General features: G+C 38.6%; 1 long non-coding RNA gene across 1 annotated transcript; it reads left to right on the forward strand.

The window, feature by feature from the left end:
• The first annotated feature begins 6,544 nt into the window (after positions 1–6,544).
• Positions 6,545–17,928, forward strand: LOC137469665 (uncharacterized). Its single transcript, XR_010996631.1, has 3 exons — positions 6,545–6,678; positions 15,093–15,144; positions 16,714–17,928. It is a non-coding gene; the product is annotated as an uncharacterized lncRNA (long non-coding RNA).
• The last annotated feature ends 1,996 nt before the right edge of the window (positions 17,929–19,924 follow it).

Raw genomic sequence — 19,924 nt, forward strand, 5'->3', positions numbered from 1 at the left:
TATCACTTACCAACCACGCCTCGTGTGATTAAGGGAAGAGGTAGAAGCTTTTGAAAGGATTTTCATCCAGTTATTTTCACTAGGAAGAGGCTGAATAGTATCTTCAAACTGTGGACTTAAAGCATATCTAGAAAGGTGGAATGAAGAAAAAGGGTGAGTGGAATCGAATACCTGAAAGATGCAATAGCCGTGTCCTGTCCCAGCAACAGAATGCAATGAGAAAATTTAGGACCGCTTAAAATGGGTCTGCTTTTTGTCTCAAGATTAATATTAATCATTTAGGATGCTGCTCTCCAACATATGTTACAGCTATACCTAGAAGGGGCTGTAGGACTACACACAGGAAAAGGTACTACTCAGTCTAAGAAGCGTTACCACAACTGCACAACAGACTCTGAAGTTTTCCTTCTCCACCAAAGTGTAAAAATCATGGCACTCACATTTTACATCAGAGGTGCATTGATTTTCATCCAGTTTTTCCACAACACATTTGAGCTGTACAGCAGAACTTCAAGGCTGATGTGGCCTTAAGGTTAGGATCTGTAAAACAAGAGTTGGCTGAAGTATTTTCCCACACATTTTAGTGGACAAATACTTTTGCCTTTTTTTTTTTAAGCCTTTATTTCAAGGGTTTTTCTTTAAAAAGAAATCAATGTATTTGACTTATATGAGAAATTTTACAGTTTTAAAGAGGAAGATTAACTGTTTTCAGGATAAAATGTAAAACTTCCTTTTTTTCTTTTTTCCTTCCTACTTTTTCTCTACCACAGTGTCAAGACAGCTATAGGAAAGAGTTCACCAGTCTAGTCTAGTTCACTGCTCTAACTTAAAGAGTTATTGCTGCAGATATAGAGCCATATTGTAAATGACATTACAATCAGGAAAATCTTTCTCATGAAACCAGAAATGCCATGCTTGAGAAGCTAGAAAAGTTTTTACACAAAAAAAAAAATAAAAAATAAAAACCTCTTGTTCTTACATCTTAGTCTGTTTTGAGATTTTGGGGATTCTTTTTTAATATACTGCTTCAGCTGAATGCTAGCAGTGTGCCTTGTTATTTAAAAGAGAGCAGATTTCTTGAAAGTTTGTGAAGTGACTGTAATCTATTTTTAAGAAACTCCAGTGCTTTAAAACTTGGGTGGCATATGCTACCTTACAGTAGATACCAGTGGATATCTGATTTGTGAAATAGGGACTTGCATACTCTTTGAGTTTGTTGTGTGTTACAGTGCTGTGGCAGTGAGTACTATAAGCAGCCAAAGGTACTTCTTAGTAAGAGCAGATGTACAAAGTTCAGTCTTTAGAAATGAGATGGTTACCAAGACAAGGTCATATGGTAAATGTGGAAATTAATAAAGTAGTAACTAATGTAAGTAATGATGATATATGGGTAGTTAGGAATGTTATATCTGAAGACTTTTAGGCTGCTACCCAATGAACAAGCACTGATCACCTATTTCTACTTTTGCAAATAAAGACATTGAGATCCAGGAAGAAGTGTCTCACATAAATGCAGTGATGACAAATGCCAGGACATTTCTTGGCAGTCTTCTGTGGGTTAGCTAATGCAAGTAGTTGACAGTCACTCACCAGGAAAAAAAAAAAAAAAAGCTTGAATAAAAGGAATAATTAGATAAAAAATAATTGTTCCAGGGTGTATATTACACCATGCTGGATACCATCTTAAACAACAATGCTTCATGTGCTGGATTAGTTGATAGTGGAAGAAAAGCAGGTGAGTGGAAACATCCTTTTGATGTCATCTTCTGAATTTCTGGCAAGCACGGATGACCATTCTCCACATGAAGACAAGATGCAAGGCCAGGCTACCTCTGGTGAATATTCGGCAAGGCTAAGGAAGAGATTACAAATGATCGGTGATCAGCATCTAATTATGTTTTAAGTCTTCTTCAGGATAAATCTATCAAGAGTTGACACTGTGACATTGAAAACAATTTCTCCTTGGTGTTTTTGTTTTGTTTTTTTTTTTTTTTTTTTTTTTTTTTTGTTTTGTTTTGTTTTTTTTTGTTTTGTTTTTTGTTTTTATTTCCCAAAGGGGGAAATTAGCCTCAGTGACTTCAGGTAGTAAAGTCCCACTGACATTACATCCTTCCACTGATTTCAAAAGAAATTGGGTTGAGCCCAAGCAGTCTAGAAATGAAAGAGTGCATGGAAAAAAAATCAATTTGCTGAAATAGCAAAGGCTAACAACAAGAGGAGGCTGCTTGGCTGTCTTCCAGAAGGTGGTGTATGAAGAATAGATGTTTACAAATACACCATATTTTATAAGAGCATAAAACACAGGCCTGAAGTGAGACTTCTGTGTTTTTTTCAGAGGTTTCCTTAGGCTGAACCATGATAACTACAAGACATTTGGTCAGATTAAAGTGATTTACAGAAGTTCTGGAGATCTGGCCCATTGTATCTGTAGGGAAGTTGCTTTATGTGACTACAGTTCCCCTGTGGCCTGTTTTACCAGCATATACAGGCACCAGGGCAGCTGAAATTTCATTCACTAGTGTGTTTATGTTCAGAAACAACTAGCTAGGCAATCCAACACTGGTAACTCCATCCAACATAGTGTTTCTGTTCATAACAATCTGTTTGTTTTTTTTTTCATCTTTGCTCACTAAAAATGCTGATGATTTTTGCTAATTTATTGTCTTCCTGTGAGTGGTATCTCCTTACAGCAGAAAGGAGTCAGTTACCCTCATTGAAGCTGATATATCTCAAGGGACCCAAAATTCATGCAGCTGCTTCAGACCAGCAATGAGTAAAGGAACATCACCAGAGTGGGATTTACAGCCTCCTCTGGCCACTGTTAAGTACCAGTTCAACAAATCTAAGTTACAGTCACAGGTAGGAGGCAGCTAGAAGGGTTGGAAGCTGGTTGGAAAAGAATGAGCATCCCCATTTTCTGTCATGGATGCTGTAATGCTGCAGTACACAAGCATATGGGTGCAACAAAAAAGGATGTAGAAAGAAGGGTCTGCTCTATAAGGAAATTCAGAACAAAAACATCTGAAACTGCTGGAGAAATAAGACAACATTTTGCCAAACTTTCTACTATGCACTTGCAGCTTTATAACATTAAACTTTTTGAAAAAATTTACAATTCAATTACTTTATTTCTTAAATATGTTTCAGAGCCTTAACACATCTAATAACAGCAGATCAATAGGCTCATTGTCGTACAGTGTATCAGAGCACCAGCAAATACCTATGTTATGAAACTAAGTGAATTTACTGGAGTGTAAACCCCCAGTGAGTTGTCTGTAATCAGCCAGCAGGCCTTCAGGGCAAGAGAATTAATGTATTTTAATATTTTAGGTTATCTTCCATATGGCATAATGCTATGCCCCATCTGTATGTGTGCGTTTGCAAACAAATGTAGGAGGTTTTTTCCCAGAAGTAATTTTCCCTTAGTGGAATCTTACCTGCATTCTAATGTCTTTTATCATCTAGTCCTTCAAACAAACAAAACTTTGAAGAGTGTGAGTCTACAAATCCCATTAATGTCTGTAGAGCTGAATTAGATTATTCTAGATCTTTTTTTCTCCTTGGACTGTTGAAATACCTGTTCTGTTCTATTTTAAAGGACTCTGCCATTTAAAAAACAAGACATCCTTGAAAGGGGACGTGGAGCCTCTCACTAAATCACAAAAAAAAGAATGTTCAAGGCTTCATATAGTCATTGTCATGTAAGTGTTTTGAGAAACTTTCGCTCTTGTGGAATCCCTTTGTGGACATATTGGCATGGCAGCCACTGGCCACGCGGTGTCCAGTTGGCTTCTTGTGCTCAGAAACACAGCTCTTGGTAAGAGCAGCTAAAGGGGCATGCCAAAAGAGAAAAACTCATGCACATCCATATTTACAAAGGTATTTATACTGGTTCCCATGGAGCATTACAGAGTGCTTTTAATAACTCTTCAGAAGAGTCGTGGGGAGGCAACAAAGGGGAGGAACCATCCCTTGCTGAATCCTCATGTCCTGATCAATGGTGAGGATTTCACCTCCATAGGTGCCCTGTTCTTAGCTTATGTGGACCTGGTGTGCAGTGAGCTCAGCAGTAGAGGTGTCAGTGACAGCTCTGTCAGGAGAGCACACAGCTCTCCCATACCTGTCTGCATCAGGCTGAGTGAATCTCCTGTGAGAAACTCAAAGGAAGTGATTTTGGCATCAGCGTTAGATAATGTCCACTGTTAAAAAATGTAGGTTGCTAATTATTTAAATTCAGGCTTACTTCATGAGTTGTACAAACTAGGACAGCAACACCCTGCATTTGTGCCTGCAGTAAAATATTTTTAAAGTCAGGCTTTTTAAGTTAAATGAGAGGCTGCAACACTGTCAGCAGCACCATAGATTCAGCAAGAGAGACTACAACCTGACAATGACACATTGGCTGACATGTGCCTTGTAATAGAGGTATTATTTACTACTTCAAAAAAAGATAAACAGCACTATTTGTTTGTTCTGTGTCTCAGAGAAGAAACAAACTGCAGAGAAATAAAAAGTGGCATTGTTAACTAGCACTGTTGGATAAATTCTTTTATGAAAAAAGGAAGGAATTTTAAAAACAAGTTACATAATAGACCATCTTTTGTAGCATTTTTTCTACTGAATCCTGAAATTATTAATGCATTACTGATATTGTAATAAACTCACTGAAGCACTGGTGCTATGAACAGTAGAATGGAATTTACAGAAGAAAACTCCCTTTCCAGAGACATGCTGTTCAGATAAGTGTATTAGTTGTCTTGGTGACAATTGTGGGAAAAAAGTATTTTAAAAATACTTCCTTCATCCTTTTTTGTTTTTTGGGAGATTTTTTTGTTTGTTTGGTTGGGTTTTTTTTGGTTGGTTGATTTTTGTTGTTGGTTTTTTGGGGGCAGGGATGTTTGTTTTGGTTTTGGAGGGGGTTTTTTTAAATTTTGTTTGTTTGTATGGTTTTTTTGGTAGTCATGTAGGAAAATACATTTTGCAGAAGTGTTGGCAATGGAATAAATTATTTTCACAGATGCAGATGTTCTGTCAGGAAAACAGAGACTGTGAAGGGCTTCCATGGAATCCTGTTAGCACCACATGGCATGACAAGCATTTTTGTGCACTCTGGTGCAGCCATGCACCATTTTTCAGGGTGGTACAGTCTGTACTGCCTCTGCTCCTGCTTTGTGTGAGGAGCTACCTGCAGCCCAGAGATAAAATTCATCCACAGCTGCAGATTTTGCAGAGCTGGAGACCGAAGAGTTTGGTGAGAAAGTGGGAAGCAAGTAAAAGCCCAGAACCAGTCTTTTACCCTGTTGCTACATATTTTTGTATAGACCTCCTTGAAGTAATTTTTCAAAGTCCTCATTTTGGGTTGCTGCCTAATGAAATGGGTTATGTATTCATGTTATTCATTCATCTATGTCTGTTTCATACAATTCCCAATCCTTTCTTTTTAATCTAACCTCTGTTTTTAATGACCAACTACAAGAGTCATGCTAACTTCTTTCATAACCAAAGTGAGTTAACCAAAATAAACTAAGAAACATGTGGATTATTTTTACCACTTTTTTTCCTAACTAAACTAATGTCACTGGCTTCTTTCTGACATATCCCATTATTTATAAATCTCAAGCTTTTTCTTGATTTTCTACATCTAAGAAAAAATGAATCAGAGAGAAAAAAAAACAATGAAGCGATGTAGTGGCACAAAAATATAAGTTAAATCCATAATGCATAGCAAGTTCATCCTAGAGTCAAAATTGTCAGTTACATTTGCAGTTTTCTCAAAGCAGCTCCCAACCCACTGCTGCATTTACATTTGATCAGTTTTTAAGTGTGCAAACTATTAAAAAAGAGAGTTCCTCACAAAAAACTAACGATCCAGATCACAGTTTTTTCATTAACTTTTTCACAGCTTGACACAGTTTTAGCTGTGTTGTTTTTCATTTTGACTTGAAAATTTGCTTTTAATTCTGCTTATTTCTTGGAATAGAAACAGTATGTTGAGGTCTTTTTCAGATAAATGGGTTTAATTCTGGGAGTTGATGGTCATCCTGTCATTATTGATACAAAGCACTCTGAGCCAGCTCTGTCTTAAAGCAAGAACTTTCACCTTGGTATGAGTTTTCCTTTGAACATATAATTGTATCTATGTAAACAGCAGTTCTAATAAACCTTTCATAATAAATGCATGAGTATGCATATACAGATATCTATATACACCTTCACACACCTGTATGTTTTGTCTCCAACTGGACTACCTTCATCATTTCACTTCCATTGCATCAAAGATCAATGGGTAAAAGAATAACATCTATCTCTTTATCTTTAAAGAAATCTTGAACATATCATAGACTTGAAAATACCAAATAATCGATCATGAATATGTATATTGGGAACTGAAAAAAAAGGGATTCTCATGGGGATTCTAAAGTAAACTGATATTAAAATTAGAAAGTGATCCAAAAAGTAAAACTGGGCAATCTGCTACTAAATACTAAGGGTTTCATCTGCACTGTGTGTTAATTGGTATTCATTACTTTCTCTACAGGTGTATACTTTATTTTTAGAGAAAGGGAGGCAGTGAAAGAAGAGAAGTTCACAAGATTTAACCCCAAAAAGAAAGAAGAAATCAATATCAATCACAGATTCTAGTTCAAGAGTTCCTGGCATGACCATCATAGTATCTAGGTCAGTGCAAATGAAATGGAACAGTCATGTCATAACACAAAAGCAGCAGAAGGACTGCTACCTGTACAGCCTGCTGGCTCCATAGGAAAAATATACCTCTCTTTCCACTGTCAGCTGAAAGAGTATGAAACCAGGGTGGGAGCAATGTGTCTGGCTCTCTTTTTAGTCTAGTTTTTGCCTGCCTTCTACATAAATCTCATATTATCTCTTTTTTCTAATTGTAAAAGGAAGGACAGCTACACTTGCTATGGTTAAGATTTTTGCATTGTATTTCATTGGCACCAACACCATTCAGTGGCCTGAAGTAAGGTGGGTCTGGGTGGGATTTTAAAGTACATGAGGGCCATATTTTATAAAGTTCTTTAGAAAGCTGAAGATATAAACAAGCATACAGTTCATTGAATGACACATATCTTACCAGTTCAGGTGCTTATCAAGATTCTCCAAGGCAACTAATTTTCATGTTTTAGGAACTAAGTGCTAGAAATGGTTAAACACTTTAGGTGAAATGGTTTTCCATCTGCAAAGGCACTTTTTCTCAGATTCAAAGCATTTCACAGAGAAGCGGCAAAGTGTATGACATTTCCTACAAGTGAAAGTCAAAACTAAATTGGATTGAACTTATCTCATTAAAGTAGACGTTATTTCATACAAATAAAGGGAAGAGTATAACTTTACTGTTTTCTTAAATTTTCCTAAATTTTCATTTTGAAAATGTATTACATATTCAATAATATAAAAATCTAGACAGCAAACCTAATTATGATACAATATTAACAATCTGAAGAATGAATATGTTGGTGCTTGCAAACTGAAATTTTGGTTCTAGGAAAAATTTTGAATCTGTGTTTTGATTTGATATAAAAATGAACTTCAGAGTTTCCTAAGCAAAGGGAATTTTTATTTTTTTTAAGCAGTTCTAATGAGAACTCTGAAAATATGGCACTTAGAGCTGGCTTAGCTCAGTTGGCTTTCATGTTCTTTGTAATATTCCTAGAGACTTCAAAGGAATCAATTAGCTTAATGCTAAGGATTTTTTTAAAATCTCATTCTCTTTCTGTTCACAATCTGTATAATGGGAAAGTGATTATCTGTACTACAGAGGTATTCTGAAGTCTTAATTAAGTTCTAGAAATTAATTCAGGATCCTGAGATGGGAGAAGTGGAAAGAAATAACATCCTCATGTGCTCTGGAGCTTCTGGCTGCAGACTGTGAAGCTGTAGGCACTTTTACCACTTGAAAAATAGAGAACTTTTAATTCCCAACAGTATGATGTAGAGCTAAATGTCTCTCTTTCTAAGTTGTGAAATGTGGAAAATCTTTGTGTATTTAGAAAATTCTTTGCTCATGTTTTGTAATGAGATGTTCATTAGTCTCAGTCTTCAGCCTTTAATATTATTCCTCACTAGGATTCTTTTTGTCAGCCACTTTTAGATGTTCCTCTGACTGCTCAGTCTTCTTTCCATCTCATCAGAATTCCTCATTGTAATAACAACACAGGCATTTTTATGATTGTTTGTTTTTTTTTCATCATTTCCTGTTGCCTTAGGAAATACTGTTTGTGTCTGAGTACGGTCAAGACTGACATCTGTGTAAATCTGAGTATTGGTGTGCATTCTAGTACATGTATTTCTAGAAGAAAAATTATTTAAATGTTTCCCTTTCCCACTATGAAATGCCAGCCTCTTTAAAATCTCTTGAGTGTAAATGCCCTGTGTGATTGGAGAGTGTAGGGGAACAGGTGCTACTCCTCCTTTGGTCCTGAGACACCCTAGAGATGGCACATATCCTCCTCCTCCTGTGAGGACATGACCTCCATGTAATCCCCACAAGGTAAAGGTAGATTAAAACTGCTGCATCTTCCTCTCTTGGATTAAGAAGGCAGGTTCCCTCTAAAGTGGGCATTCAGGAAACCCCACAATGAGGGTGGGGTGTTCTCTGAGCTGCTGCAGACGTGAGGGAGAGTGATGATCCATACGTGATCCACAGCACTCAGCAGGTTTTCAGTCAGTCAACATGCGACAGTTGTCACCCTGCTCTGCAGGTAAATGAAATGAGATGGGTTGTATCCACACACTGAAAGCACATACCTACATGATGCACAGACTGGGAAACACCTGCACAGCCATCCATGCTAGACAGGTTTGGAAAGCTTCTAGATAATCTGGTCCACTGCGTGTAATACAAAAGGCTAGACAACTCATATTTTCCTTTCTACTTGATACTCACCCTGCTTCCATCCTGAGCCTGACACTAAAACTATCCTTTCTGATTGAAGATATTTCTGTAACTGCCCTAACCTCAGAGCTCAGCTGTGGGTTTTTTGCCTCTGGGCACATTTCCTTGCTTGATGGTAAAGTACCTATCACAAACAGTGTCTCAAAAACCGCTGCCTCTTACAGCATCCCTTGTCACATAATACCTCTAATCATCACCTTTTACTGCCAGATGGGGCCAGCAGGACTTGGCAGCAGGAGCACGGGCAGGACCCAGGAGCAGGATGTGATGGGCAAGGCTAACACACAGCTGCAGCAGTGCCACAAACAGAGGAGTGTGGGCCACCTCATCAGGTGTTAATGGGCTATGAAGGGGTCATAACTCCTGGTTAAAGCCCTCCCTTGCTTCTTTGGTTAATCTGCATCTCTAGTATTTTTGTGATCAAGCAATTTATAAAACCAGTCTGCTTTAAAGGGATTGCATTGGTCTAGGGTGGGGAAGTGCAAGGCACAGTATCCCAAAAAACCAGTGAAGCTTTGAACTTTAAAATAAATGTTGACTGCTTAGATTGTCCAAAGACTAGCAGATTTCTACCTATAAAATACACTGTGAGAATTAAAGGAGAGATAAAAGGTAGCAATTGGTTTAGTGGCATTCTGAATAAGTGGCATTTAAAAAAAAATTAAATTTTGAAGTGAAAAATTAGAAAAATGCCATCCAGAGGACTATTTCATCTTGTTCTTCCAGAGTATTTAGTCCCTGTGAAAACAAAACAGTATTGTTAAAACCAGAAGAATGGGAACCCCAGTAGAAATGCAGCAACAACTGTAAAATCTGAAGTTTCTCATGCTTCTGAGTATAAAATGCCTAATTTGACTGGCATTCCTATATTATTGTTTTCATTTTCCCTAAACTTCTGTATCACAGTTTCACACACATTGGGAAAACAGCTAAAATAGTCCCTACTCATAAGGCTTCTGCAGTGTTGGTTGGTTTATTGCCATAAACGGTCGTGGTTTATGATTTACCAGGGTGAAAGTGTGCAACAAATATCAGATCCCTCCATGGCTCATGAGTTTTTCTCACAAAATGAGACCTTTTCATGATTCAGGAACTCTGCCTATGCAATGTAAATAGATGCTAAGATGAAGCAACAAGTTTCTTTGAGCTCCATTTCAGTGCTGTGATGATCAGACATGACTTCAGTGCTGCAGTCTTTACTGTGAAGGCACCTCTCTTTCTTTTTTGCATGACACTTAGTTACTGTCTCCAGAATGGGGAAGAAAAAAATAAAATTTTCAGCCTAAACAATTTAACCGAATGCAACTATTCAGAATGTAAGGAGTAGATCTCCTGTTTGCACCATGTAACTGGGAAAACTTTGAAGTTTGTCCTGTTGGTTCCCTCCCTTCTTTCTTTCCCCAGCAATCTCCCAACCAAACATTTATGGTTATTCAGTTGACAGCCAATAAATAGCGAAGTGTTTGGGGGAAATCTGTAGTTTTTTTGGAAAGAAACCTATAAAAGAAAGAGACGCAGGGAGAAAGAGGAGGAGAGAGAGCGTAATCTGTACACCATCTGTTGCCTAGTGCAATCCATGCTGACACAGGGCTTTTTGACATTTTATACCTCGAATGCAAGCACATAGATCATTTCTACCTTGTACTTTTCCCGTCTCATTATCGGAATTTATTCCCTCGCTTTGTTGTTGGTGGAGTCCCTATTCTAATTGTTTCTTACATGTGCTGTAAATCTGTCCTCCAATCAGTAAAGCCCTGGAACATGAAACTGAGACCTAGCAATTTCCTTTGCTTACCAGTGCATCTGCTGGAGCGTAGTGTTGAAATAAAATGAAACATGTTTGCACTCTTTTTCTATCATACTGTAATGCGCCTTTCATTTCGCTCAAGGAATTTTTAATATTCAAGCCATACCCTGTGCATGAAGTCATTTCCCTTCGATATAATTGTAATGGTAATACGCATGGCCTAACTGGCAGTGGCACAGCTGGCTGCTTGCCACAGCTGAGCCTCTGACTCAAAGACTTTAATTCTGTCATGCCTCATCTGGTTTTATGTACTCTTTTGTAGTTAGTTCACAAATTTATTCTAGGGTATCCATTGAGATGGGCAGGCCATTGACTTTTCTCTAAAGATAGCACACTAAACTAATGAAGGGCACCAAATATGTGCATTGATAACCTGTGTGCATGCTGAATAGAAATCAGATTATAAGTCAATGTGCCTGGGTGGTCAGGACTTATTGACAGATGCTTAGACCCTGATTGTGCAAAGATTTAGTGGCGGTGAATAAAGGTAAGCATAGGCAAAAGTCTTGCCTCGTCGCTGCCTGCAGGATGTGCTGTCACAAATAGCAAGTGGCACAGGGTCTGCACAAGCTGCAGTAGCAGCTTGTTGCCCCACAGGACCATTTAATTAATTAATAGCTGTGTTTCGTTTTGCTGGTTTTAATTAACTGAGTCTTTCTGCAAAATTGTGGTGTGGCTTCAGTCCCAAGGAACTTTTAAAGTATCTCTCCAGGTTTGTTTTCACCTACAAGGTCAGAAAAACGTTCTTCAGCCTAAACTGCCATGTCCTGATGCTTTATACACCTACCATACCTCTTTACCTTCATCTATCACTAGGCCTAAAATGCATGCTCCTAAAGGAAGGTTCTATGTTTATCCTTCTGGTTTCATCCCTTTCTGCTTTCACTAAGGCCTGCCATCTTCATTCCTCTAACTCCGCTAAAAAAGTGATTGTTTCAAGAAGCCAGAATGTCTGACCCCTGCTTCCAATTACCCACTGGAAATATACTTCAAATGATGGTTACCATCTTCATCCATCCTCACCTTTCTGAGTCTGCTGTTTTTCTCCTCTCTATTTGTCCATAATAACTTAGAAGGTTTGCTTTTATCTATAAAGCTCAATGCACATCTACTGAGTTACAAGAGCAATAAAGTGTTGTTTACCAGGTTTATGGATCACTCACTTTCAGTCTATTGTTCAAATGTGAGCCCCCTCTGAAAGTTAAAAGCTGTTGGTGTGAATCGATTAGGACTTCATTTTATGCTAGCTGAAATCAATTACCAAGCCTGTTTCTTACTGTGGGAGAAAGATCTTACTAGCTGCACATAATACAGATTTTCTTGATTTGATGGTCAAGCCATAATGCTGAAAAAATGTTATTTGAACAAAAAATTTAATTCAACCTGAGATGAAAATTCTTTTTTAGTTGTGCATTAACTATAACTATTTGAAAATTAGGAAGCAAAATTCAAAAGAAAATGCTGATTCAAACTGGAAAAAATATTACTTTAGGGAAATTAGAAAGAGTTTTGTCTTCTTTTAAATTCGCTTTTTTTTACCCTTACCTTTTGGGGGGAAAAAATTGTACCAGATCCTTTTATAAGATTGAGGAAGTTAAAAAAAAAATAGAGTAATGCAAATTAGTTCTGTCAACCTCATATTTACTACCACTCTCAAGTAGTGACTTAGCCAATGTGCTATATAGATCACCTCTGATCTGTATTTTGGGATGCAGGAGTAAATAAGCAGAAATAAGGGAATATTGGTACCTTTTACAAGTCTTGCCCAGATAAGAAGTCAAACACAGACATAGTCTACATGTAAATTAAAGCTCACAGATGTCACTGTTTTAGGAAAAGAGAATCTCAGCCCTTTCAAGAATGTATTCTGCCATTCTCTTGTGAAGACTGCTGTGGGAATAGCAACTACCACAAACAAGAAAAAGTTTTCCAATTCGAAATCTAGGAGCTGAATCTGGTAAACTTAAGAAAAAAAGAATGAGGGGAGACTTCATTGCATCTACAAGTTTCTTGTGAGGGGAAGGAGAGGGGCAGGCACTGATCTCTTCTCTCTGGGGACCAGTGACAGGACCCAGGGAATGGTCTGAAGCTGTGTCAGGGGAGGTGTAGGTTGGATATTAGGAAAATGTTCCTCACATTTGGAGTGGTGCACTGGAGCAGCTCCCAGGGAAGTGGTCACAGCACCAGCCTGACAGAGTTCCAACCTGCATGTGTTTGGACACATGGTGTGATTCTTGGGGATGGTCCTGTACAGGGCTTGGAGTTGGACTTGGTGGTCCTTTTGAATCCCTTCCAACTCAAGATATACTATGATTCAGTGAAAACTCACAATTTATGAGCTTCAATTCCCAGAAATAAATGCTAATTTTCATTTGAATTATTCCTTGATTTATGTACCCACTTGAAAAATTCAGACCATTTTTTTCATGCTCTAACTACTAAGTATTTAAGTATAAACATTTAATTTGCAAACTCCTGATTCTTCTCTCCGCTGTGCCTTTCCCCTTCCTTCGTCTCGAAAGAATCTAAGTTTGGAGTGTGTGTCAAGCAACCACTTTCCTAATCTTCCTGATAATCCATGCAACTGAATGATATGATAATAGGGTACAGGAGTTAATTACATCTGGTGAAAGCAAAAAAAAAATTCATTTAATGCCACCCCCATCTCTGAAATACTATCCTGTTCCATGCTGCTCATACATACCCATGTCAAAGGTAGCCTAAGGAAAAAAAACACTGTGCCTCCAGTACGTGCTTGGGTTTAGAATTTTCCAGCCCCTGTTACTCTGTTCACAATTTATTTTCTTCATATCAGCTTTAAATATGAAGTAGGTTCCCAATGTTTACTTAAATTTTTCAGTTTTTAAAAATAGTATTGCAAGCATATGATTCTCATAAAGCATTTTGTGCAGGGAGAAAAGTAAGCCTAGAGGCAAATCCTGTAACTCTCCAGACTGTAAAGACAGAATGATGACAAATTGCATAAATATGTGCAAATTGTCCAAATGATGTCATGTATTCAGGCTGGCAAAAGGCAGGAAGAATACTTGAGTCTAAGGTCAGCACAGACTCTGTCTTGGAATAAAATTGAGCAATTAGATTCAATTTGCTTAAATTTATCACCAAGAAAAATGTTTTGTTTAATCTTAATCTTCGTCTTATTTTTCAGGCATTTTAGAACCTACTGTATTACTACATCAGTGAAGGCCCCCAGTAAACTCAGGAAAAGTCAGATAGCAGCATGCATTAAGCAGGCTGCCTGTTGGAAAGGATTGGTGAAGTAGGGCAGCATACTTGTGACCTACCACATGAAACTTCTCGATTTAAATAGCGATTTAAATTTAAATAGCAAATTGCAGAGCCTTGCAAAGGTGGGGGCTCTTTTCTTGAAACAAGCAGCACTTTAGATTACTTGAGAAAATCGCATATTGAAACTTTCTGGGGCTAGACAACAGAAGTAGGGTCTCTGGGATCCAACAGGTCTGTAAATGCTTATACTGAAGTATTTTTGATTTACTTTACACAGGTCTTCCTTTCTCTCTTCTGCTTTTTCTCTCTCGCCCCCTCTCCTCCCCTCCCCTTTCAGTATCGAGGTCAACCTTCTCCAATTATTTGCCTGCAAACCATTTCTTTCTTCAAGTTTTCCCATTTACATTACATAGGTCAGTGTCTCCTTGGGTCAAGCTGCTTTAACTTCCACTGCATTATTTTCTCACCTTCCAATGCTTTGCTTCCTCGCTGGTCTCACCCTCCACCCCCAGCCCTTCCAGATTTGGAGAGAGAAAATTAATGTGAAAAGGGAAAGAAAAATAGATTTTTTTTTTCTGCTTTCCTGACAAATTTCTTCTAGCCACAGCCACTGAAACACAGGTCCAGCTGAATATGCAGGTGTTTTTTAACCATGCATTGAGCTGTTGTTGTCCCCTACATCTTCTTTTAGTGGGGACAGTTAATTATCTGTTGTTCAGGTTGCATACTTTGGTGGTAGGTGGGAATGTCTATGCAGACACTCTCAAACCTACTGATGGCTGAACACTTTGGAGCACCTCAGTAATACTCATTTGACAGACTGTGAAACTGTAGATTTTGAAAGTAGACCTCTATTTCCAATATCAGCTGGACTTCAGTTCCTATCATTAAAAGAAACAAACTTATATTTACTTATTTTTATAGGTTTAAGACTGAATGTCCAAAGAGAGAAGGATGATAAATTAAAAACCTAAAGCATTAAAATACAAAAAAATAGCCCAAAAAAATCATGTTGCCTGTGTGAGACACAGTTTGGTATATTAACAGTAGTGCCTACTGCATTTGAGAGGTCAAAGAGATTTGTTGTAAATATATAACATGCACTTGCCTCTATCTCAGGATCAGAGTGCCTGCACACTTTTGTGAGCCGTGATTCGTACAAGGAGGCCATGTGAGTAAAGGGTTTTCTTTCTAGTCTGCCTGTTTAGGAAAGAAATTAAGAACAGATGGAACCTGTTAGAAAAGAATTTCTGAAGTACAAGCTTTAAAAATGGTTGTTTTTTCGATTTTTTTTTTAAGAAAAAGAGAAGCTCTCATGATGTTGGTGGGATGATATCTGGTGCATGGCTAATTTGGCATCATGCAATTGGATCTAACATAAAGTTAATGCTGGAGCTGCTGAATGAGCCATTCTCCAAACAGATTTCAGCTGCATACCTTAAAACCCCTGTAACTGTTACTTTTAAGAGTACATTAAAAAGGTTGTGAAAACTGCTCCTTGTAATGATTTCTACAACAGGATCTCTGCAAACTCACAGCTGGAGGCTATCAAACACACACCTCCCTAATAGACAACACTGTGTGTACAATTAACACATTAATTTATAGAGTAAACTGATCAGGGGAGACTAGAGCTTCAAAGCCACTCAGTCACCATGAAGGAAGAAGTGAAGTTACATGGCAGAAGCTGCCTTGCTCACTGCAGCCCTTCCTGACACAAAAGGCCTGTCCTACTGAGCCCAGAGGTGCTCCCTGTCTCCTGTACCCAGGTGCATGCCTCTGCCATACCCCAATTCCAAATAGTGATAGGAGCAAGCTGTGCTCTTCCCCATCCTGTTCTCCAGTCCTCCCCTTGGCATTAAAGGAAACCTCAGGCCGTAGACCAGACAGGCATGCTGCAACAAAATACACCACCTGAGTGAGTGGGGAGGAGGTGGATAGGACATAATCTCCTGCCTGCATGGTGTATCCAGCATAAGAATACCAAAGACACAATAAGACAACCACCATAATAATTTAACACTAGGAATACTTTGTGTATGTCTGTCAGAGTAGTTTCCTTGCTGGGTTTTTGCCCTGCTCTTACATGGAAGAGGAGAGTTTGGCAGAATGAGGCACAAGGCGCCCTGTTTAAGCATGGACCCACCAAAAGTCAGTCCTATTCATCATGCCAGGACTCAGATTTAGCCAGGGAGGAAGCAGCATGACCTGGCTGATCATTGTCACTTCTCAGTGTTGGAGACGCAGGTCTGAATTGGAGATGTAGAACTTGGAACCACCTCTTAGAGCAGGATGTTTAGGATTTTTCGGAGAAGGCAGCCTTGAATTTTTTCTTATGTGAGGATTTAGAGTCCTTTTATGACCTGTTGATTAGAGTATTCATGAGGAGCCATTTGACTCAAGCTGAAGTCTCAACCAGAGGCATTCAGATTCATCCATTCAGCCAGGTATGCTTTTCACATTTTGTCAAAGGGTGTTTTGCAGAGCACCACTCTGTTCTTGGCCTTCCCACCCCCATCTGATTTTCAGGACCTGCCTCCCTATGATGCCCTGTCCAGATATGTTCTGTACACCTGCAATTACCCCTACTCATGGAGTCACAGACTTCTCTGAGTTCTCCTTCCGTGTGTCTCCATTCAGGAGAGAAGTATTAAGATTTTCAAGCTCAGAATGAGTTGTCGGCGTTTTAGTTCTTTTTTTAAAAGTCCAATACCAGATATCCTCTTTCCACTGTCTTCAGCTCCTCAAGGGAGAAAGCAATTGGATAATTCCTCCATCTCAGAAGGATCCTGTACTTTCTCACCACACACGCTCTCTTCTCTGGAGGTAAATGCAGTGAGTGTGGGCAGCATACACAGAGCACTAAGGGCTAACCAGATCAGCTGTGCAGTGAGGAAAAAATATGACCTGCCTGAAGGAAGAAAAGCTCAGCTTTGAGTAACCAAAGAAGCAGTTCTTAACATTACTGTCCCTGAAGAGAGCAATGACTGAATGGTCTGGCCAATATTTGTTTGTGTGGTTCATCATTAGATTAATTTTTGAGGTCAAAATAATAGTGTTGCTGAGAGAGATTCAGATACTTGGAGGTTAGGAGTTTGCTTTCTTATTTACTTCCATTGCCACAGCCACAATAGACACAGGCCAAGTGCAGCCTTCATGAACTTTCCTTTGGTGGGTTTGGGTTTTTTGAGTAAAACCCATAACTGCCAACTGTGACACTCCTGCCCATAGGTTTTCACTTCTGTGAGTCATTTACCTCCCCTTTACACATTTTGCTGCTGACTTCCTGGGGAGTCAAAAGGAATTTGGTCATTTGCTCATACTTTGTGAATCTATTGAGTTTCCAGGCACTTGAAAATCCCAGACAAGTGGTCATCTGCTGTATAAACCTTCTTAACATCTCACATTCAATGCTGGTTGCACTGAGCTTGCTGAGATATATTTCACAGTGACAACACAGGAAATCAGATGCATCCTGGGTATACTTGGATTCTTTGTCTATAAACTCTGTATAAATCCTGAGTAGTTTGATAGACCTAGGGCACAAGTTTACCCATTTTCTTTTTCACACAGCACCTATAGATTCACAAGAATATCCACCAAAGAGAAAATTATTTGCTTTTCTAATCTCATTTAAGGATTTCAAATCTGAAATCAATTTCACCTTTTGTCCTACTTTGCTTCATGCCTAAAAGATCTTTGCCTGCAATGTCTAGCATATTCACCACTCCCCTTTGCTAAATAACTTAGTAGTGTGTCGGTTAAATACTTCCCCTCATAATCCATTTTTCCACTGCTTTGACCAGTTTTCCTCTTTGTTCCCTAGAAACACACCTGCCAGCACTAGACTTCTGGTCCATCATGCTCATTTTGCAAAATGTCTACTGCTGCTAAAATGACAGGCACAAGATACCCTGCTTAGAGGATCAGTGAGGTCTTGCCTTTTCAAAAAACAGCTCCAGCAGGATTCAAGCAGGGAGTGCCTGCCATTTTAGGAGGGAAAGCCAGCCTGCAAGAGCAAAATGCTACTGGCCTCTCCAAGAGGCATGGAGAGAGGGAGCAGGAGGCTCTGCAGGAGCCATAAGAACCAGACTCAGCACATCTGCCAAGTCTACTGCTTTTAACATTTGAAATGTTGGCAGGTATGAAGCTAGAGCATGGTTTCAAGAGCACTTGTAACAACTTGGACTTCTCTGACACCTCCAATGTTCACTGACAGCTCTCATTAAATTAATCCCTATAAAGCAGTGGGGATTTGGACAAATTTGCCACTCTCTCAGAAGGTGTTACACCTCTGCTTCACCACCATTAAGAAGCCTGACCACCCAGTCTCTTGTCCCAGAAAAACCAAGTATTTGAAAAAATAAAATCCCATCAACAGAATTCTAGGAAAAACAAGGTTGCCCAGGGAAGTCTAACCAACAGCTAACCCTCATGGACTGAGAACAGAGACCTACAAGAAGACATCATAAAAGTAACATTTTAATGGAAACTGAGGGAGACATTCTTATAAAATTCAAAACAGTTGCAGCCATGGGAGATACCAATTTCTGTAGAAGGAAAGTTCCCCATACAAAGATTTAAAGCTTTGTAGTTGAATTTTGTTTTTTATATTTCTCACAGGTAGTGTTTGTATGTGCTGTCCTTGGACTGGGTCCTTAGGCTATCAGTGAACATATTGCCTTGGTTAAACCATTTCTAATCCTGGACGGAAATAAAAATCTATTCATCACCATTTTCCAGCTAAAAATGTTCAGACTCTGCCTTAACTCCAAAAAATTACTTCATAAAACTATCTTCTGCCAAGAGATCATGAGGTTAAATTAATGACATTAAATTATTTGCCTGTCTTCTCCTTTTGCCTCTTCAATGCCAAACTGTCCTTTCCTCTAATGCATATCATCAGAAAAACAGCTAGAAATAAACTTGTGAAAGTCCTGCTGTGATAAACTGATGAGACACAAGGGATTCTGGAGAGCATGACTTGTCTGCAGTGATGGCAGAAAGATCCTATATTCACCTTGCCAGCATCCTTTGCTGGAATAGCTGATTCCTTTATTTTACACAGTGAGGCTCAGACACATCTGAGAAGCCTTATTAGCCACCAGGAACTAATAAAAATAGCCTGAAAGTGAAATATTCTCTGTCCAAGAACATGACCCCTTCAGACAAGTTGTCATGGAACATGGAACATGGGCAACTCACCAAATAAACTTTTGTGCTGCTGACCCCTGGAAAGCCAGACATAATAGAGAACACATGTGATCACTCCTCATGGATACCAAAGACAATTTTCATAACTAATCAAAGAGCAAAAGTCTTCTTTTCAATGATACCTTTTACTGTAGATTATGACCTATTTAAAGATTTAGAAACTTTGGTTACAGGCCTTTTTAGGTGTGCTGTTTAGCATAGGACCTCACATGCAGATATCTTAGCCTTTAGCTGTTACCTGTACCCAGAATTTGGATTCACCTGCTAAAGAAGGAAAAATGACTTCACTGATTTCATAGCTTAAACCAGAACTTTTTCAGTTGTCAGCTTCTCAAAAGTTTTAATTTCAAGGAATAACAAAAGTCAAATCTTTCTTTCTCAGTAAAGGAGAAATGTTGCCATTGAAGGGTATTTTTAAGTCTTAGAAAAATCTGAGGATCTCAGGTTTAAAAACCCATAGTTTTAATGCAATTAAACTGCTTAGACCTGGTTAGACTGTAACTGGATTTTGGTTGTAAAATTTTAAACCTTTCACGAAGTCCAGGCAGAAATAGTCAGCAAATCTATGTCGACCATAACATGTTTTTCTTTATTAAATGTCAGGCTGGAGAATTTTCATTAGATTTGTGCATTTTACTTTTGACCCAACATGAAGCAAGAACAAAATACCTTCTCACTTGGAGCAAAATGCATTAAAATAATTTCTGCCAAACCACTGCAATTAGAAGTGGAATATA

The sequence above is a fragment of the Anomalospiza imberbis genome, chromosome 2 (genome assembly GCF_031753505.1).
Source record: "Anomalospiza imberbis isolate Cuckoo-Finch-1a 21T00152 chromosome 2, ASM3175350v1, whole genome shotgun sequence".
NCBI lineage: Eukaryota > Metazoa > Chordata > Aves > Passeriformes > Viduidae > Anomalospiza > Anomalospiza imberbis.